We start from the raw sequence: 16,398 nt of genomic DNA, 5'->3' as shown, positions 1-16,398 counted from the left end.
ATCTTTATTTTGGGTAAATTACAACTAAGGTACCTTAAATTTGAAAAATGACATTTGAGTTACCTAGAGTTTGACATCTGAATATATATATATATATTTTTTTTAAATAGGAAGAATAATAGATAATAGTTAGAAAATTCAAACTTGAGACATCTTGGTGAACATTTGCTTTTTTTCACATCACAGTCCACCTTATCAGGTTAGTATTACTTCAAAATGAACAAATTTTCATGTTTGCCCCATCTCAAGTCTCAACCCCACCTTTACTTCCACTTTTACTTTCATTTCCAACCCTGATCCTACCTTCACCTTCACTTTGGCCTTGGTTCCGCAAGAGGTGAGGACTCTAAGTTGTTTACTCTTCTTATTTTCTTCTTCTTTTTTTTTTCCAGGTCACACATGAAAACATAAAAGAGATGGGGTTAGATGGGGACAATGAGTATAGTGGGGTGGCAAATAGGGTGGATCGGGGTTGTACAGTTGAGCCAGTGGTGATTGGGATCAAGATTATGGTTTCAAGTATTGGTATCGTATCAATTGTATCGATCATATCATATCGGTATCCATAGAGACCGATTCCTAATCCCTAATCGATTATCCGTATCATTTCAGGGGTAAAACAGTAAAAAATTGTACTTAAAAAAAAAAAAAAAAAAAGGTAAAACCGATCAATATTCACCTATCTGATTCAATCCGGATTAATATTAGATTGGTATACCAATCCCATCCCTTAAATCCATGATCAGGAAGTGGAAATGAAGGTGAGGTTAAGGGTAAGAATAGGGTTGAGATGGGCAAACTTAGAAATGTATTTATTTTGAGATAGTACTAACCAATAAGGCACTTCAAATCTCAATTTTTTTAGGGGATGGAAACCTCACTTTTCAAACTTAGGTTCCCAAAATGTCATTTCTCAAAGTGAAGGTACCTCTAGTGTAATTTATTTATTTATTAGATAAGAATTTACCATTTTATTTCCTTGAATCATTTAACTTCCATATAAATTTGAGGTGACATTCTCTTCTGAAGAAGTGATGATAAGTAAACCTCCAACAACTTTATTCCAATCTAATTGTAGTGGATTTGCCACTTGCCATTTTTATGGGATCTTTATGCTAAATCTATTCTTTATCCATTAAATAGCTATCCAAATCCTTCAATAAAGGCAGGAGGAAATGAGCCTTAAGTTTGACCGGTTCCACTGCCTTTCTTGATATGGTTGTGAGAGTTGGAGTCCAACAAGAAATTGCAATTAATAAACCACCACCTAGGCTAGGCAGGTTCCATTGTAGAAAGTAGACAACTAAGTTAGGTTAGGTCAACTACGTTGTTAGTATATGTTATACTTTTTTCAATCCTAATCTTAGGTGTCTCACATAAAATGATTAGTTTCATGCAGACAAATTTATTTATTTTTTTTCATTGTTCGATTGTTGTATATACCACTCTCTCTCTCTCTCTCTCTCTCTCTCTCTCTCTATATATATATGAGAAAATATTGGGTATGCCGTTGATATCAAGTATGCTAGCACCCATTATGTCTATCTCTCTCTTCCCTTTTTCTGAAATGATCCTCATATCCTTCATGAATGATACCCCATCATGTGTTTCTATTGGTGTTATCCGCTAGCATATTTGATATTGACGACATGTTTATCACTCTCCCTATATATATATATATATATATATAAACTGGGGACCAAGCTTTTCTTCACTCATAGGGGAATTTCTTCGTCGAGGGCTTTGGATGGTATCGAAAGAGCATTGAAGAATAATGAAAAGATTTATCGGCTTCGCACACTAAGGAGTAATTATGACTCTTAGATCATGAATCTTTCCTATAACATAGGTATCGAGAAAATATTCAATAAATGAGATCATATATTTGTACACAATAGTTTATGTAGTAGTTGGATAGGATGTAGAAATGGTTTTACATACCTTTTTCTTTTTCTCCATCGGGCTGTTGAAGTGACAGCACGAACACAATCGTGTACAAAACCTATTGCCTAAATAAATCTAGGTGAAAGGTTTCATGTATACATGGTCATGTATGAACGGAAATAACACTCTAGCCATAGGATGGGAATGTTTGATTCTCATGCAGCCTATCCTCAAGTTGAGGTTTTAATCGAGTTTTATACATGACAATGTATGAAAATTGGTCTCATAAATTCATAAATAAATAAAATGTAATGAGTTGTTAGTGATGTTGATTTTGTCATGAAATCAAGTTTTCTTATTATCTGACTTACTAAGATGGCACAAGTGGGCCAATTTCATTTAGGACCACACACCCACTTTGTATCAAATCGTAGCATGAATCAAGCACTATAATTGAGTTTGTAAGTTCCATTTAAAAAAAAATGCAAAAGGTTTTATGCATAGGCATGTTCATCACAGCTTGAGCTTCAGCCATTAGATAGAGGAGAGAAGGAATGTGGGAATTGTGTGGAGTTCTCTATCACATGGATTAAATTTTTTTTTCCTTCTTTCCAATGACATGGATTTACGTATATTTGATAACATGGAAAATTACACATATTTTCCTTTTTGTAAAGTGAGTGTGTAACATTAATTAGCACAACTAGGATCCCTCTTATAAACGTACAACCAAAACAAATGCTTATTGAACAAACAAGACACATAATCAATCTCTCTCTCTCCCCACTTAGTGTGTGTATATATATATATATATATAATTTTTTTGAACTAGTTTAATTCTTATACAAGGAGTCTAGTTATGGAAAGCCACTTAGGAGAACAAAGAATTTACATCTACTATCAGATATTCAGCATGTGGCAATTTTGATGGGGCTCAGTTTTTGTGAAAATATTGATCCTATGGTCCCTCACCTACATGTTAAGTTTGAGTCCAATTGTGAATTGACTAGATGGCAAAATCAACTATTAAAAAAAATCTAGTGGATTGTTGATCGCCCTTATCCAGGAGGCTCTTTGGCTAGAGATGGGCTTGCTATGTCCCCCTTTCTCCCCAAGTACGTGAAAAAGAGTGACGAATCTATTTTTGTTCGGTTATAAGTTGGTCCAAAGAATGAGAGTCGGCTTCCTTAAGGGAGTTCTTCCTTAGTAGCTCAGTGGTAGAGCGTTCGGCTATTAATTGATTGGTTGTAGGTTCAAATCCTACTTGGGGACAATTTATAGTTCATCACTTTTTTATAGTTATCACTTTTTCTGACCTACCGACCCATGTCCTTCTCTAATCTTTCTAAACTAGCAAAATCGTGGGACATCACAAGTGGGAAGTTTTTTGTTGCGTTCCAAACAGGCACAAGCTCTTATATAGGTGAACCTGGTTCATTTAATTCTTAGGGAGCGTAGAAAACCCCTAACCTGCAAATGGAGGCAACAAAAAAGGCCAGAATACGCTAAAGCGCCCCTACTAGGTTTGGGGTTTTCTGGCTTGTTGCTTTCACTTGTGATCTATGACCACTCTAACAACGATTAGGGGCAAAGCAACCTGATGCTCAGATGCCTTCATTTGCTCCTCTGCTTGCTGGGTCTCGGACCATCGTTTGCTTAAGCGCCCAGCAAGAAATGGCCTACCGCTATATAAAGACGATTTGTATCTCAATTTTAAAAGCAAAAGTTCTCTACGATTGCTATATATAATGGTTAGCGCACCAAAATAAAGCGCTTTTGCCCAACGGAGAATCAGGCGCGTGCCAGACTAAATAGGGCTGCATTGACATACATTCAAGGGGTATTTATCAAACTCTTCTCCTTATATTTTAAATAATAAATTCATAAAACTTTTGGTGTAGGATCTATGCTATGGTAGGTGGGAAAAAAAAAACTATATTATGTCGTGTGAAAAGCAGATTGGATGGAACTGAAATTTTATAAATCCATTTAACTTCTAAGTCCTTGCTCATGCGAAGTTTCAAACTTTCAACTCATAATATTTTGGTTACCAAAAAAAAAACCTCATAAAATTTTAACGTAGGAAAACAAAATAAGACCAAATTTTTCCACATCCAAGGTTCCGCAATGAAGGAAAACTTTCGCCAATTTTTTGCGGGCAGCTCTAAAAAAAAATTAATAATAATAATAATAATGAAAGCAGCTACAAAAGGGAAAATAATAGCATGAACTACTACTAACGCTGCCCAATCAAGAGGAGCCGCTGGCCCGCTGCACCTAAAAGAGACCGGATAATCTACGAACTTTTCCCAACAAAGTATTGAGAAATGTTATATGGGAAAAGAGCAAAGGGAAGGGGTTTCTGCGTTAATTCTCCTCCCAATGAAGGGTATATAGGTCAATTGACTTACTTATTTATAAAATTTATTTTTGAACAATTAATTTATCTATAATTTATCATACCTAGGCTCATAGGGGAAAGCGGTCCAGTCCCAAGTCTTGTCCTTTTCATCGTAAAAAAGAAAAATCATAGTGATGAACTGTTTCATATTATTATTATTATTTTCTTTTTTTATCAAAAGACAAAAAAACTTAGATTAAGGATTAGAAGATAACATTGTTTAAGAATTAATTAGTCGCCCTATGACTAATAGTGCAAGCAACCCTCCATATAGCTTCCATGGCGGAGTTGGTTTTTCCTTTGTATACAAAGTTGATGGATCCAGAGAGTTCATATATTTTACAAAAAGTAGCAAAATGAAGAAGTGATCATGCACCCTTGGTTGGATATGAAATGAGATGAAGTAGATATTTATTTGAGAACCATATTTCATTAACTTCCTAGTTCTCAGTCATTGCTTTCAGAAGCCCTTGAAAAATGCCTTCTGTTTCCATTGATTCTTGTTGATCAGTTTTGGTAACACCTGACTCCAATAACCTAAACTTACCCTGTAATAGGATTCCAAATGCTCATCTTGAATCTGACTATAAAAGATTAGAGGTACCAGTACAAACTAAAATTGTACATGTCAAAAAAGAAAGAGAAGAACTTTGATTCATGCTTATTGGACCATCTGTATGCATGATAGCAGACATGTTTAGAATTCCATTATCAAGTTTAAGGTCAGTAATCCATTGTTGAATATTTTTTAAGATAATGAGTGAGTTAGGTTGCACATGAGATAGCAAAACATCATTCCAGTGCTTCCAAATGAAATATATAGTAAGTGCAAAGATGTTAAACAGCCAAGATTGATCAGAAGATGGTATTTTTTTGTGAAAGAAAAAATACTTTACAAACTGCACAAATGAGAAAGTGTTCAGATTTTGTAAACGGAGATCCAATGGGCTGGCCATCCAAATATGTGATGTGAAATCACAATGAAATAAGAGATGGTCTAGTGATTTGGGATGATGATTGCAAAATGGGCAAGTAGTAGTGATATTCAACCATTTACCCAATAATTCTTTGACTGGTATCTCATTGTGTATGCGCCAAAAGAACATAGTGAATTTATGATGGATTTTCAGTTTTCATAAAAATTTCCACCATCTTCCAGGCAAAGTTCTCATAGGCCAATGATTGACGGAATCAAATTTTGATTGGATTATATAGTCTTTTTGCATTCATTTTGATTAAGAATAAACACAAGTTAGGAGGTAGCATTTTTTTTTTTTTTTTTTTTTTTAATATTAGAAGATAAAACCTTCTAATCCGACTTGATACAATTGATTGTTGGCAGATACCCAATCGTACATCGGAAGGAATTGGATTGGAATTTATTGCATTCGAAATTACTATACAAAAATTAACTACATGGGAATGAAACGGTTTACCTTAGAACCGCAATCGAAGTTCCACCTCCAGATAATAGTTCTTTCACACTTGAGCAACTGTAGGGATTGATCTCAACACTTTGAAACTATGATCCACGTTCAATTGGAAAAGAATAATCCACCATTAAATGAAATTAAAGTCTTATTAATAAACCGAGTTTGATGGACATATATATCCAATACTGATTTATTTATTTATTTATTTATTTATTTATTTTTATAATTGATATAAATATCAAGTATCATTATCAACAATGACCTATACATACACTATACTTCTGTGACTTAGTTCTACATTTTCTTCAAGTCTGTGATCAGTTTCCTAACCCAGATGATTGTGCAATCGGTTACCTTAATTTGGCATATTTGAAAAGTTTGAAATCAATGTCTTTAATCGTATTAATCCTTCTTTGTTACAAACTATTCAGTGTTTAATCATTTTGCATAAGAAGGAATATGAGGGGTCGTGCTAAGTCTCGGGGCCTGAATAATGAGGCACATGTATTAGCTAAGGGTGCTTCTTTATTAAAGTTGTATAGAGTGTGGTAGGTTCAGGCACTTACGTTCATTGTTAACTCTGCCCTCCTCTTGGGTAGGAATTTCGATATCTCTTTGTGGAATTACATTATGTCAAGAGCATTCGTTTTGTCCTTGATAATGTTGAAAAAGCTTAGACTATGTTTCTTTTGCATTCTTGGAATAGATTTTAGGTCTAGAATGCATTCTAAAACACAATTTTTATCTATTTTCATTGGTATTTTACTATTTTATAGGCTGAGAGAATGAAGTACAATAAAAATTAAAAATTAAACATCAAACAATATGATTTAAATTGAATTTATGAAATCAATATCAGACTCCATGGGGTCCATGGAAACAGAGTATATTAGGTGATCCATATTTTAAAAGACTTCCAACCATCTTTATCACTTCAATTTCAACCCAAAATTAACGTGCATGCATCTCTCATATTAAATACAAAGATTCTACTAGTCTCCACTATTATATTAAATATTATAAATTTTTTAGAGGCCTATTGAATATTTGAATACTTATATTGTCATTTTCTTGAGAAGTAATATATTGAGTGAGAGACTTGAAACTTGACTAATGAGTTGGTTACAATATACCCTTATGGCCTTACCACTATAGCATGGCTATGTTCATAATTTCGAAGTGGCAAACTAGTGAATTTTATACAATGCACCAATTATGTAATTTTATGATTACCATTCCTCATTACAATAGAAAAACGCTAACTTTAATATTGTTACCTCTTATAACAAAAATCTCAAGTTTATAGGCTTAAGGCTTCAATGAACTAACTTTTTATAACAAGAACCCCAATTTTTTTACGGGGAAAATCCAATAAAGCACAAAATAAGAAATATTTGTTTTGTCTTCCTGATTCAAGTTTTTATAGTTTTTTCTGATTTTGACTAGTTCAGATCAGAATTGGTTGAAGCCGATCTTTATACATGAAGCAATTTAATCAAGAATATACAATAAGATAAGACAAAAAGTAATTTTGTGCATGCAGGATTGTGCATACAACCATGTACGTAGTTGTTGGATGGTGTTGAAAAGGGTACATAGACCCTCATCCCCATTCAACAGCTTTGTGTATGATCGTGCACAAAACCCTTCCGACACGAGATAATAATTGATCATACTAACTAATACTTTTAAGAACTGTCTCAATCTAGTAATGCATGATTTTTAACTTAAACATTAATATAACATCATTTGATTAGAACACTATTTCAAGTCAAACTAGAAATGAATTTATGTATTACATTCTAGTACCACATGAGAGTACCCAACAGTTTATCATTAAAACATAAATGAAAGTCCAATAGCTGGAGACTGGATCATCTCCTAGACCATGACCTCCTGCAACAATCTCACACCAACCATTGGTTGTGAGTAAGGTCTACCTTGTCACAGGTAAGATAAGATTCAGTACGTCACACCACGCATAAAATATTTTTTAAAATTTTGTTCTTGAGAAGTTGACAAACCAACAAAAGAAAATTGATTCTAAAACAAGCATGCCAATCAATCTCTTCCTAGTGAAAAAAAAATCCTCTTTTTGATATTTTCTCTCTATAAACTTTCATTTTCTATCATTTCAATTTTTTTTTTTTTTTTTTAATTGCAGCTGGAGTAAGTTAGAGAGATGGAGAGAAGATTTGTTGTAATTTTAAGTTGTTAAAATGAATTTATGATTTAAAACTCCTCCTGTGTTGATTTTTGTATTCAATCCACAGAAGTATATGCATTCTATGGATGCTTTCTATCTCTCGGTCGATCATGATCAATGGATGCCGGTCAGTTTTTCTTGAAAGTAACATTTTATTCTTAGTCATTGTGACCGTTGAGAGAAGTCATTCAGTCAAATCTTAGGGGAGGTATATATAAATTTCCCATATTATAATGAAGTATCGCCTCTTTTGGAGTGTTTTGAACGGGTGTTTCTAAGGGACTCTTTCTTTTATATATAAAAGATGAAAATGACTGTTGAAAGGAGTTCCAACAACAATAATTCAGCATTTTCCCAACTAAATAGGGATGGCTACACGGATTTAAAAACACACACACACACACACACACACACACACACACATACACACAGAGGAATATCCTATTTACGATTGGCCACATAAATCTTTGCCCTCCAAACTACTCTGAAAAAGAGTTACAACCAATCTAGAAATGTTTTCTTGCTCTCTTCATACTCCTTATTTGAGCTACTTGTTTTCAAGTATTTTTGTGTGCTTTATAAGTTTCATTTTTTTTGTTGTTAAGCAAAACCTAAGTGCATCTTAACGTGACCCAATAAACAAGTGCAATGTTTAATGGTGGGCCTATCAGAGTTGTTTTATTTTGGAGGTTGCAGATTCACAAAACCAAATTTTGCACCATAGGAGGCATTTGCAGTCTTTAGAATAGTGATCAGTGGCACAACTTGACCTCACCGATTCTTTAAGTTTCTTCTCGCTTTGTCAGATTTCTTATGCCATCTTTGATGTTTGAAATTAACGTTATCAATATCAGTATATACTTGATTTAGATAAATATTTTCTCTCTTGTTACATGTGTTATCATGTATCTCTTTGTATGAATATTTCCTATAGATTTTCATTTCAATCAACCCTAACAATCCTTCTACCGTAAAATACAAAAAAAGAGTTCGAAAAGTTATTTTTCTTAGAGGCAATTTCAGGCATTAAGAGTGAGAGAAACCGGTAAATGCTTTTGACTACATTTATCATGTGATAGGTTTATTAGTACTCGTTTACCAAAAGAAAAAAAAGGTTTACTAGTACTCTAAATTGCAAGATATGTTATAATATCATCATCCAATCATGTGATATTTGGAATTCAATCTAAATTATGCAAATGTTCCAACTTAAGTTTGTAAATTATTTGGAAAAGTTAATTCCATGTGAAATACTTGAAACTTAATAGAAACAAGGGGAAGGGCTCCATTCATATTAACATGTATACGTAAAGATAGCAGTCTACCCTCCTCCTCCCCCCCCTCGACCTTTCGGCCCCAAAAATAAAAATTACTTGAGTAGCACACCAACTTTGAATGTGACTTAAGAACCCCTAATCTACCAAGTACCCAACATTCAAAAGTAACCAATCATCCTTTCACATGGAAGAAATTAATGATAGTGTAAGAAAATAATTTTTCTTTTTTCTTTTTTCCCCTAAAGCATACACCATTCTCATACAGTGTCAAAATCTGAACCATATAGATCACTTATGTGGACTTTAACGATCAATCCCTATTTCACAATAGGCCAACCACATTTTGATAATAAAACTTAGGTCCTTATCCTATTTTCATATGTAATGCAAGGCCTTTATCTCTATCAACTCGAAGCTTAATTAGATTGAAACCCCCATCTCTTTGAACAATTAAAAAAAAATCCAAATAGTTTTCTCGTTACTTTTTCTTTCTGCATGAAAAGATTCAGTTCAATCGAGTCAACCAAGATACCTAACACCTTCTTTGGTCTTAACATTTTTCAAACCTGATATTTTGATTTAACCAATTATCTGGAATCATATATTTTCATTGTGCATTCTAAAGCTTAATCTAGATAATAACTCTTTGTTCATTAAAAAAAAAAATTAATTTAAACTGAAAGTGAGTAAAGTGTCAAAATGCATCATTCCCTTAAAGTGTCAAAACCCTAACCATATAGATCACTTATATGGGACTTAAGCATCAACCCTTAATTTGCAGTAGGCCAGCCATATTTTTGTATTATAATAAAGGGTCCTTTCCACATTTCCATATATAATGCTCTGTGCTTTTATCTCCACCAACCACAAGCTTAAATTAGATTGAGAGTCACTCCCTTTCTAAGAAAAAAAAATGGATTTTCAAAATAGTCCTTCCACCACCCCCCCCCCCAAATATAAAAATTATTTCTTTCTAAATGGTGTGTATAATGCTGTTGTGTTCAATCGATGCTAATGAAGCTTTTAATTTAGGACTTTTGGGTCAATCTCAAAGGAAGATGGAGAATTAGATTAGGAGCATAGCGCTGCTTTTAATTAACATGAAGACACAAGGAAATCAATTGAGAAATGGAGGTGAGTGTAGTGTTGACTCCAGTGAATAGAACAATAGAAGGTTAGTGGAAAAAGGAGATGGCAATGAGCACAATTATTAAAGGAGAAAAAGAACGCTCTGATGCCCAGAGGTAAGGGCGCAACTAAATGATTATCTCGACTTATATTGGATGCTTCGGCACACGATCTTATTGGTCTATGTGCTGACACAAGGGTCACAAGATTAAATAAGCATTCATTCTTCAATTAAGTCTAAAAGGCAATGTAAGCCGTACACCTAAACGTAGAGGTGGGTGAAAATTATTCTATCCCTCCTGAAAGATAAAAATCCTTCGTCAAAAGAAAAAAAAGAAGGATGAAAATCTCATCATTGCTGATGCTTTGATCTGATGTGATTGGATCCAGATATTCCTTGACCGGTTATGAACACCCTTAAATGGATGTCGATGTGGATCGAATTTGGATTTTCAATCCGTTTATGTTTTTGACTTGTGTAATCCAAACCTTCCTTTCTCCCCCCCCTCCCCCTCCAATGAATATAAGTACTCTCAATTCATCTTTTTAAGTTCTCTAAGATCTCTTGAACTTGTCTAAATTTCAAGAATCCTCAAAATCGTTAATTGATTATCTAATTAGATCAGATAATTATCTTTTTGATAATTCAAATTTGGATCCAAAAACCCTTCGATTAGATATGAATACTTTTAAACGGATACAAATACAAATCGAATTTAAATTTTTGACTACCCATTTAGATCCTTTATTTTAAATACACTCCCATTGAGTCCCACACACCACACTATCATTTAAGAAATCCTCTCCCAAATAATTATGAGTGAGATGAGCACTGTAGAGAGTGGAGAGTGGAGAGTGGAGAGTGGAGAGGATACTCTCTTATCTTTTTTTAATTCTTTATAGTTGTTCTACCAGACCAGCCAATCTAACATACATAGGACCAAAGGAGAGAGAGAGAGAGAGAGAGAGAGAGAGAGAGAGAGAGAGAGAGAGAAGGAATGGTGCTATCCAACTCAGCTGGCAACATCATCACGGGAAGTCGGTTGACGTCTTAAGTTGAGGTATACTAATTTGGACAAAACGGAGGATGACTTCTTTTTCTATTACCCACTTGATGGATTATTTATTGGGTTCCTATCATTTATTTCCTAGCTTCCTCCATTTTAGAGCTGGAAACAAATGAAAATCTAAGGTTATCCATCATTTCCAATCAAAGCTAATAAGGTAGTTAGCCCTCTATTCTCTTTCCCCAAGTTCTCATTTTACCAACTTAAGTTTTCTATGTTTTTTTTATTCTTTGCCAGCCTTTTTTTTTTTTTTTTTTTTATGTTTCATGATTATAATTTATAGGATAATGTTCTTTGTAGGTGAGCACACCTTCCGTCATTTCCTCTTTTTTGTCTCTCATCTCCTTGTATAAAATGACTCATATGGGTAGAGGAGAGAGGGGGGATGACGAAAGGCATACTTACTCGAGTCCACATTCTCTGCAAAGAGCAGTGAGGTGTAGTGAATATTAGATGACTGTGAGCATCTGGGCACGTGCCCTCAGAGGCTTCCAACCATTTGATGCTTATTGCACTGATGCAACGGCTGCAGACGATTTTCATACCACTTACTCTATAGGGAATAAGAGAATACTCTATAGTCTATTATTACTATAAGGGTGAAAAAATAAGTTTTAATTTTACTTTTTTGATCCTTTAAGATAACACATTTTTTTTTTCAATGAATATAAATCTTAAATATATTAAATTACTTTTGAAAATAAGGCAATGAATAATTAGACGAAGATCACGTTTTCTTAGTTCACTGCTTGGTGACAACAAGTTGCACCCTTTAATAAAACCTCCCAAATTCATTCTGAAGATTTTACCTTTTTTTTTTTTTGATAAAATCTATAATTTTTCATATAAAGAAAAGTCTCACAGATACATTTTCTATGCCCTCTCTCTCATCTCTCTCTCCCCTCTCTCTCCTCTCTCCTCTCTCTCTCTCTCTTTCTCTCTCCTCTCTCTCTCTCATTTGAATTGGATCAGAAGCAACTGAAATTATAGAAAATTGAATAAGAAAAAGAAAAAAAAAAGATTATCACAAATCATTACTGTTTTTTTTTAATCCACGAAATGAAATTTTATTAATTTTCTGTTTATTTTACATATTAAAAGAATGATAAAATAGTTCAGAATGAAGATCAAAGAGGATTTATGATCGATTTCAAAATTATTTGTAGGAATTGAAATTAATCGGAATGGGGGTTGATTTTTTTTTTTTTTTTCTCTCTCTTTTTTAATCATGCCCCCTACAAGTTTTTTATCTCTCATATGTAGGGTACATTTCAAATGGGAAAGAAAAATTGAATTTAAGGGCTTCTTTTTTCTTATTGTTATTTTCTGATAAAATGTCTCTATGTGTCTATCTCTTTCTTCATCACATGAAATGTCCACATTGCTCTCCAATGTATGATGTCATTTTATCATTTCTCTATGTGAATTGCTAGAGAATCATCTCCCTTGTTCTATTTATTTTGTTTTACTTCATTTCCAAATATATGTTTTTAAGGGCAAGAAAGTGCACAAGGCATCAACATGGGTAGAGTTTTTATTTCCTTGGGGGTGGGGTGGTAATTTTGTACACTCCTTTGTCTGGATGTATGAGCCACGCAACTAGGTAACATTTTTTCTCTCCCATTTTTTAGGATAAGATTCTTCTCCATAGAGGGACCAGAGAGTGATCCTAGGGTTGGGGTGATCTAAGGATGCATGCCCAGGTCCTCCCAACCTTAGGATCACTCTCTGGTCCCTAGGCTCTATGGAGAGGCGCCGGATCCCATTTTTTAAATATCTATTTCAAATTTTTTTAAATTTTGAAGAATAAACAAGTATATAGATCCAAATCCTCTCCAGCCCCCTTCAATGCGAATTCGACAACTGGGAGAGAGTTGCATACATCTCAAGACCCTCCCAACTATCAAATACACCCAGGAGGGCTGGAAAGGATCTAGATGCCAAGTATAGGCCTGATATGATTGCGTTTTGAATCAATCTTAATGATATTATTAGCCACATGACAATATTAAGTATTTTTATTTGTGTAATATTTGTTTTTCATTTTTGTATGCATTGTGTGGTTTAACGCTAATGCCTATATATAATGGGTTTTTCTTATTATAATCTTTTTTTATTTTTTTTTTTTTTTTTTTTTGAATTTTGAATTTTCCTAAAGGTTTTTTATAGAATATTTAATGCATCAGGGAAAAAGGGTTATCAAAGAGTTTGGAAGTCAATTACTGTAAATTTAATGCAAATCTTCTGTGTGATGATAGATTTACCCTCATTAAAAAAACTGCATCAAGCCCATGCTCGAGTTCGAGTCTCGTTACCAATATTCATCCCCCAACCCCTATGAGAAGGTACCTATCTAAAATTAAATAAAGAAAATAAATTATATTAAAAAATTTTAAGAATAAGAAAAAGAGCAATTAAATGAATATGTATAAGATCTAATTACACCAATAGAAATGTCATTTAGAGCTTTCTGTCGCAAGTAGAGTGGCAATTGGACTACTCAAAGGTTAGACCTAAGTCTTGATCATTTCAAAGCATGACATGTGGCATGTTATCTGCCACCAAAACCTGAGACATTTTGCATATTTGATTGGGATGGGCCAGCTGGGCTCCTTGTGTGCCATTGCCACCCGTAGATAAATTCTTTGGGCTTCATACCCTAGCATGAATCCGCCCAGTTATTAAATGATAATGGGTTGGAAGTCCAAACCCAGCCCATCAATAGTTAGGCAGGTCTGGCGTATCCAGATTCCAGAACAAGGGTTGAAGGCGACAAGGTTGCTAACAATAAAGGCCCAAGCCCAGCCTGTTCAATAACTGGGCTGGCCTCTCAAGCCCAAGAGGCCAAGACCCATATATGAGATGACCAGTTTGAAGAAATTTGTGAATAACTTTTGGAACTGCTCGGCTTGATTCAGAAGCTTTTCTCTGAACCAAAAATTTGAATTGGATCGGTCGAGTTGGCCGCGACCAACCCGGTTTTGATCGATTCCAATAGATCCTGGCTTCTTTGAATTGAAATTGAAATGGACCAATTCGATTCTCGATTTCGATTTTTCGTAACCTTGGGAGAGAGATTGTCTCATTGCAGGACAAGCAAAGAGAGCTCATTTCTTAGAATTGTATGACATATCAATGGAAATTTTTCATTTTGAGCTGTTCGCTTTGATAAATGAGGATGTGGCAATTCTAACTCTTTTGAACTAGCTACATATCTAATTTGGAGTCTAAAATTGAATTAAATACGTTGATCACTACTATGCATTCTCCCATAATCCAGAATTTTCAAATTCTATTTGGGCCCAAATTTTTCATGATCTGGAGACCTTGAGATATGTCATGTAGTTGATAAGCTTATAATGGCAGGTCATTCTGAAAAGTTTTACTCATTTCAATATATAAGAAAGGGGAGAGGGATAGGCACACCCCTTGCTTGCATGTGGCAAGCTAACAGGCATCACCAATGGGGGTGAGGAATAGGGCATCATAAAAAGGGGGTAGGGAGGTCATTTTAAAGGGAATAAGAGGGAGATAGACACAACGGGTGCTAGCTTGCAGTACAGGGGTGGCAGGGGGTGTCAATTTCAAGCCCAGCTAGAACCCAAATGTGTAAAGCCCAAACTAGCCTGATCCAATTAATAAAAGGGTTAGGCTCAAGCTTAGTATGATTATAATCGGTCGTTTTTGGTGCAAGGCCCTTACCTGTTGGTTGCTCAATCTCAACATTTTATGATTCTAGGGTACCCTACCCCCTGAAGATCTCAACTCTAAGTAGTGATAAGAAAAAAAAAAAAAAAAAAAAAAAAAAATGTTATACAATTATACTCTGAAAGTATTTGGAATCATTAGTAGACATTTTGAAATTAAGGATGCATTTGCTTTAATTTTTTGAAATGTATTATCGACCTTGGATGCATTCCAAGCCTACATTCGCTTGTTTGAGCTTGTTGGCTTGCTCAATTCAATGCTTGCCTTTTACATTTTACATGTGGCCCGCGGGACTAGTCAGGCCAAAGGCCTGGATACCCGTTGTAAGAAAAAAAAAAGGGAATTTACTTACTTGGTAACCATTGTTAGTATCTAGATGGATGGATAGACTAATCCTTTTATATCCACAACCCCCCCCCCCCATATGCTAAAGTAAATATTTTTTCTCCTTTCTCATCTTCAGCATATCTACTCTTTTCTTTCTTCATTATTTAATGTTAAGCTCATGATACGATTAAAGTACATATTCTGTTGGGCGATTAAAGGAAGACAACCACGACGAGGCCAGATAATGCATACCAAACAAAGCCTTAGATTTATTGAACTTTGTATAGAAAGTCCTATCTCCACGCACCTTTAAAAATAAATTTTTAACCCAAAATTTGGAAAATTTTTAATTGTTTTTATAGCATTCCCAATTGTACCGAACGTGGCGTGGTCCGGCACTTTTCTTCTTTAGAAGTTAGAACACAATAAATAAATGGGATTATCAAATACAAAAAAGGGTATGGGTATCAGCTATCAGGGCTCCTTGATTCTTGGGTTCTAAAAGGAAAAACAAAACTGAGGTGAAATCCTTGAATGGGAAAGGAGTGCTCTCCACTACCAATTCTTTTATAGTTATAGCTACTTTGGCTGTTTGTGTTGAATAATGTTCATGTGTGTCTATAGATCTAATGTGAGAAAAGAAAAAAGAGCCTTCAATCCCTGAAGATCAGAGACTTGATTTGAGACTGCTTTTTGAGAAAGTTCTCTCTTTTCTTCAATCCAATGCTTTGCCTTTTGCTTTGTGGAGCGTCCTGTGTGGACTTTGAGCCAAGACTCTTTACACTCCACTTTTGAAGGGAAAAGTCTAGGGTATGCTTGTTTAAAAATCAAATGAAACAAAAAAAAAAAAGTATAAATCGATTTTGATTTAAAAAAAAAAATCCATCAAATTCAGTTTGATTTTGATTTTAGACTTAAAACTATTACTTTTTAACTGATTTGAATAAAATAAAATATAACCCATATA

General features: G+C 34.3%; 1 non-coding gene across 1 annotated transcript; it reads left to right on the top strand.

Moving 5' to 3' along the window:
* Positions 1-3,084: 3,084 nt before the first annotated feature.
* TRNAN-AUU lies at positions 3,085-3,156 on the top strand. The gene has a single exon. It is a non-coding gene; the product is annotated as a tRNA-Asn (tRNA).
* Positions 3,157-16,398: the final 13,242 nt, after the last annotated feature.

This window comes from Macadamia integrifolia, chromosome 11 (genome assembly GCF_013358625.1).
Source record: "Macadamia integrifolia cultivar HAES 741 chromosome 11, SCU_Mint_v3, whole genome shotgun sequence".
Lineage (NCBI taxonomy): Eukaryota > Viridiplantae > Streptophyta > Magnoliopsida > Proteales > Proteaceae > Macadamia > Macadamia integrifolia.
This window is presented reverse-complemented; position numbering and strand designations above follow the sequence as displayed.